The sequence below is a fragment of the Pteropus alecto genome, unplaced genomic scaffold, assembly GCF_000325575.1.
Source record: "Pteropus alecto unplaced genomic scaffold, ASM32557v1 scaffold7, whole genome shotgun sequence".
Taxonomy (NCBI): Eukaryota; Metazoa; Chordata; class Mammalia; order Chiroptera; family Pteropodidae; genus Pteropus; species Pteropus alecto.
This window is the reverse complement of record NW_006494614.1, coordinates 37,026,467-37,032,068: the sequence shown is the minus strand read 5'-3', so window position 1 is coordinate 37,032,068 and position 5,602 is coordinate 37,026,467. Positions and strand designations below refer to the sequence as shown.

Sequence of the window (5,602 nt, the reverse complement as noted above, 5' to 3'; positions counted from 1 at the left end):
GTAGCTAAGCTTTTCTTTTTTTAAGATGCTGACGGTTATTTTTAGAGTTTTGTTTTCCTTCTTTCCTCCCCACTGGAGTGAATGGAAGAGGAAATGGGTGAAGGCGCTGCTGGCCCATTGGAGCGGTGGCAATTGGAGTCCAAGAAAGGCGGGGCGGGGTGAGGGGACGTGGAGGAGGGAGCTCCTGGAGGTAGGCAGCATTTTTGCCCCTCCAGTTTCCCTCGAATTCTGCTTTTCGTCTGAAGAAAAGGAGCAGAGAGGATGATGCTGCATTTTTAACATACCACAAATCACGCAAGGGATTTCCTTGCAACACCTTTCACACTGTCATTCCACAGACTAGTCAGCTGCCGCCGAGGGCTGTCAGAGACCCTATCTACTGGCGGCGCATTAGGGCTCTAGGGATCTCTTCCTTCCTCTGGTGATTGGAGAGGAGGCATTTGCCAATAGCAGTCGGGTGTGTGTGTGTGTGTGTGTGTGTGTGTGTGTGTGTGTGTGAGTGAAGATCTACAGGCAGCATGTGGTTTCTCATAAAATATTACATTCACTTTCTGTACTTTTGAAGTTTAGGATGAAAAGTTCTTAAAGCTGGTTCCAGCCCTCTTCATTTTCTCTTCCACCTCGCACCCCTGAGAACGGTTTCTAGCCATCTACTTGGTTTATTATGAGATGAAGCAGACTGAGAGGCTATCTAATTTTCTCCTGTGAGTAGAATTCCAAAAACCCGTATTTTGGGACACCCATTGTATAGTTTTTGCCTGAATAAAGAGGATAAGGGAAGTGCATTGGTCACTTGATATGCAAAATGGTGAGTCACCTTCACCATTTAGAAAACTCCCACCAAGTACAGTTCCTTCCTCAGTACACAAAAGTGTGAAGGTGAGGATCTCTCACCTGAATCAGATCACCTTCAAAAATTTGAATATTAATAAGTGGGTGTGTTAATTTTTACCTATTAGGGCTTTCACAAGTTCATTTTCTGGAAAAAATTTGAAGAATCTTGAAGACAAATTCTAGGGTTAGACTGTGAACTGGAGACCTGCTTTCCAAAGTTTCTGTTCTTTTTTGCCTTGGCTTCATAGAGAAGATTGAGTTTCAAGAGATGATTCGTTCATACTTTCTTAATGACAATGAAAGGACTTGTTCTTTATTAGATGCTTGGAGATGTGCCCACTTATGCATACAGACAAGCCAAAGGTCTCATCCTCTTAATAAATAGATGCTTTTTATTTTTGCTAGTGGAATCTGTTCTTCAGTTAAGAGTCCAAAGGGACAGCAGAGAGCTCAGAAACAGGGGCAGTGCTTATGGGCAAAAATCTAAAGGGTGGTGTATATAAGATTAAAGAAAAATTCCAGCCTTTTAAAATTGAAAATGAACTTGGTGATCATTCAGTTTGAATTCCTACCAAAAGTCAGAAATGCTTCTACTACAGCCATGCCACCCTGAACAAGCCCGATCCCATCTGATCTTGGAAGTTAAGCAGTGTCAGGCCTGGTTAGTATTTGGATGGGAGACAACCTAGAAAGACCAGATTCTGTAGGTGTAAAAAATAAAAAATAAGAGATTGTACGCTGCCAAGGTCCTTGAAATCTGTGAAGTCAACCAAGGGTTGCCTGGCCTTAAAAACCAAACTAAATCAAAAAAAAAAAAAATGAATTGCTTCTAAAATATCCCTTTTGATCCTCCATCCAGCGTGTGCTATAAAATTCTCTGCATCTAAGAACCCACTCATTTTTCTAAGAAGCCCATTTTATTATTACACATCTCTTCTTGTGGTTAGCTGAACTTGACCTCCTTGCAACATTCATGGACTGGTCTTCCCTCTCCTTCAGCAAGAAGAATCCCCTTTGCACACAACTGTTAGGTCTTTGTGTCATTTTGTATAATGTATTCCATTAGTACCACATGATGGGAAATTATTTTTGGCTATACAGCAAAGAGGAAAAGTATCTGTCATCCATTTTCTACCTCTCTTTATTATATTAAGTATACTTGGCCATATCTTCTAAAGAAATTTCTAAAATATAGTATTTTTGCAAAATATATAGTAATGGATTTTAGGAATGGACAGTTGCTTAAATTATATAGTTCATTTTAGTCGATGGGGACACTAGGAACTGTAGAGATTGAGATTAAAACCATGTTCAGAGTTATTTGCAAATCTGAGACCAGTCTCTAGGTCCCTTGTTTCTCATCCCATTCTGTTTTCCCTGATAGTATGAGACCAGCCCCCCCGCCCCTTTCTCGCAATGAACAAATAGGTCGGAATGGTTTCCACTCTTCTAACTCTTTTTATTTCCCACACCTCCTTCCTTAACAAATTCAATGGAATTAGAGAAAAATAAATACACCAATAAATAATTGACTAAATAATATGATACATTCCTAAAATGAACTGCTCTGTTATAAATACAAATCATATTGTAAAATTATAAAGGCTTCGAAATACATTTACTGAATGTTAAGTGAAAACTATGTACAGTACGAAACCACTTTAAAAAATAAAAATAGACACAGGAAAAAAGATGAAACTTGCATTAAAATGTTTCTTTTTATTGCTAGATTATGGGATCGTGGGTGACTTTTTAAAAAAAATCTACTTAATTTTGTAAGTTTTATATGATAGAAAATTGCAAACATAGTACACAGAGTGTCCTGATACCCAACAGCCCCCTATTATTAATATTTTACATGAATGTGGTACGTTTGTTATAATTAACTGTACTCGTAACTTATTATTAACTAAAGTTCATACTTTATCTAGATTTCCTTAGTTTTCCCTATTACCCCTTTTTTTGTTATTCCAGGATCCCATTCAGGAGACCACATTGCATTTAGTCATCAAGTTTCATTAGGCTCCTCTTGGCTGTGACATTTTCTTAGACTTTCCTTGTTTTTGATGACCTTGACAGTTTTGGGGAGTAGTGGTCAGGTATTTTGAAGAATATCCTTCAACTTGGAATTGTCTGATTTTTTTTTTTCATGATTAGGCTGGGGTTAGGAGTTTTTGGGAGGAGTAAAACAGACATAAAGTGCCATTTTCAGGATATCACATTAAAGGTACATTCTGTCAGCGTGTTCGTCATTGTTGATGTGAGCCATGATCGCCTGCCTGAGGTGGTGTTTGGCAGGTTTCTCCACTGTAAAGTTACTCTTCCATCTTGCTTTCCATGTTGTTCTCTTTGGAAAGATGCTACTACCTGCAGCCTGCACTTAAGGAGTGGGTGCAATGCTCTATCTCCTTCTCCTTAGAGAGCGGAGACTAAGTAAGTTATTCGAAATTCAACATGGGAGACTTGTCTATTCTATTCTACTCTGTTTTACTCTATTCTATTTTCTTTTATCCTTTCAATCTTTTATTTATATCAGTGTAGTCTCATAGATGTTTCTGAGTATTTTTTTATATTTTGGGTTATACATCAATTTTTTTATATTTGGGTTATACTTCTATATTGCTCAAATTTTTTCAGCTTTAGCTGTTGGGAACTTTTCCATTGGCTGGTGTATCCTCTGGACATATCCCATTATTATGGGATTCTTTAAAAATAATTCTTGTTTTTGTTGTACTATAAAATATTCCAGGCTCATCTTGTATCTCTCCTGCCCCAGTCTTAGAATCAGCCCTTTCTCTGAGGAGCCCCGGTTTGTTTTATTAGAAAATGGTATTAGAAACAAAGATCCGGGTGCTTTATGTGCTGCTTGCTGTTGTAGTGTTTATTGCTTCTAAGTCTTCTTAGCTGACAGCAAGGAAATACAAAAATTATACTAATCTGTGTACATGTGTGTCTATAAATCATTCTTTATATAACTCTATTCTATATTAAATTAAATATGAGTTTATACTTATGTCTCCAACTCTAATCTATTGCAACATGGATCATTATAGCCTCTTCCTTTTCCTTACCTTTATCCTCCCACTCCAACAGTGAAAAATTGGTTCAGTGGTTAATTTTTATATCATATTCTATAATAAAAACACATTAATAGTTTTGGAAAAAATTTGTTTAAGGGAAAGAAGAAAAGCAGGGTTCCTGTAAATGACTAATGCCCAATGCTATTATGGATTCATTAGAAGGATAAATTATATGCTTAAAAGAAAAGAAATGTTAATGATATTCCAGATCAAACTGCAGGGAGTTAATCTGCATTAAAACATCAGTGGATATCAATCACATAATTCTAGTATATCTAATTTAAAATAAAGCTTAATATAAAAGTGAAAGCAGTACATTTAGGGGCCAATCAGTAACAATACAAAAACCTGTACTGTTTAGTTCATATGGGGTTGATCTTTTCTGATACATCTTGGTCAATATCATTTTTCAACACTCGGAACCAAGTTGGAATTTATCTGCTTGCCCTTTGCACAATAAGATACCAGAAGAATATGAGCTTTGACACAGAGCAGCTGAGTTCTGGGACATATCCAAAAGTTAGTTTCTGAGTGTTTGGGGTAAGACACTCAAATCTCGGATCCTCAGTTTCCTTATTTATAAATTCGAATTACATTAACCCACTTATCAATTTACTCATAACACTATTCACCAGAACTCTGTAACTGTACCGTGTTAACTAATGCTGTAACGCTAGCAACTGTGGCAATTAAACCTCTAAAACTCAGCAGTATAGAACAGTAAAAGTTTATATCTTGTTCAAGGTTAACAGTCCCTAATGGATATTTTTGCTCTGCAGTAGAAGGTAGAACACGGAGGCTTCATTTCCACAAGTCATTCATCGACTTTTAACTCATGGCTTCCAAGGTCATTCCTGAAGTCATTTCTTAGCTAGCCAGAAGAAAGGAAGAAGGAGCCTGGAGGAGTACACCTGGGAGGTTTTTATTGTTTAGTCTGGAAAGTGGCATGCATCACTTCCTCTTACATCCTCTGATTAGAACTTAGTCACAAGAGAGGTTGAATAATGCAGCTTAGCCATTTGCCTAGAGAGAAAAGGGGATGAGTTTGATGATCCGATGGCAAAATCTCTCACCCTCTTCCTGGATTCTCTTTCCTTGTTTACCTGAAGCTCTTATTATATGTTCAAGGTGAACATCTGCCAATGCCCTTTGTCATTTCACACAGGACTCGTTCTGCCACTGCTATTCAAGCAATGCTGGCTTTGGGGCTTTAATAAAATGCTCTTCGAGCTTGTTTTGTGATAGCTTTAACGATTTTGCGTTGGATCACCCATAATTCTTGGTCAGGCTTATTGTACCGAGAAAGGGCACATCTCCAGAAAGCATTTAGACTAAACATCTGGAGATTTAGTTATCTCGTGGACGTGGGCAAAATCAACAGATATGTAGAGAAACCGTGATGGGTCAAAGGTTCGTGAACAGCCAAAGTAAAAACAGCGGATCTTCGAAGTAATAATTAGTAAAAATTCATTGTGCATACACCAAAAAGATAGTTTGTAAACCAGGAACACTCAAACCAAAACTTGGAATGAGGCTCAAAGAAGTGACCAAAGCTTTTATACATTTAAACAAAGAAACAGTTATTTGCGAAGAATTGACAAAGGAGTTCAGGCTGGGGGCAGCAAATTACCAGAGTAGCAAAAGTTTATTTATACAGCCTTCTTGCCTTTGAATTCCCTACTGCTGGC

At 37.6% G+C, this 5,602-nt stretch overlaps 1 pseudogene; it reads left to right on the top strand.

Annotated features, from left to right (window-relative positions):
- Positions 1 to 1,425: 1,425 nt before the first annotated feature.
- LOC112475054 lies at positions 1,426 to 1,544 on the top strand (annotated as a pseudogene).
- The last annotated feature ends 4,058 nt before the right edge of the window (positions 1,545 to 5,602 follow it).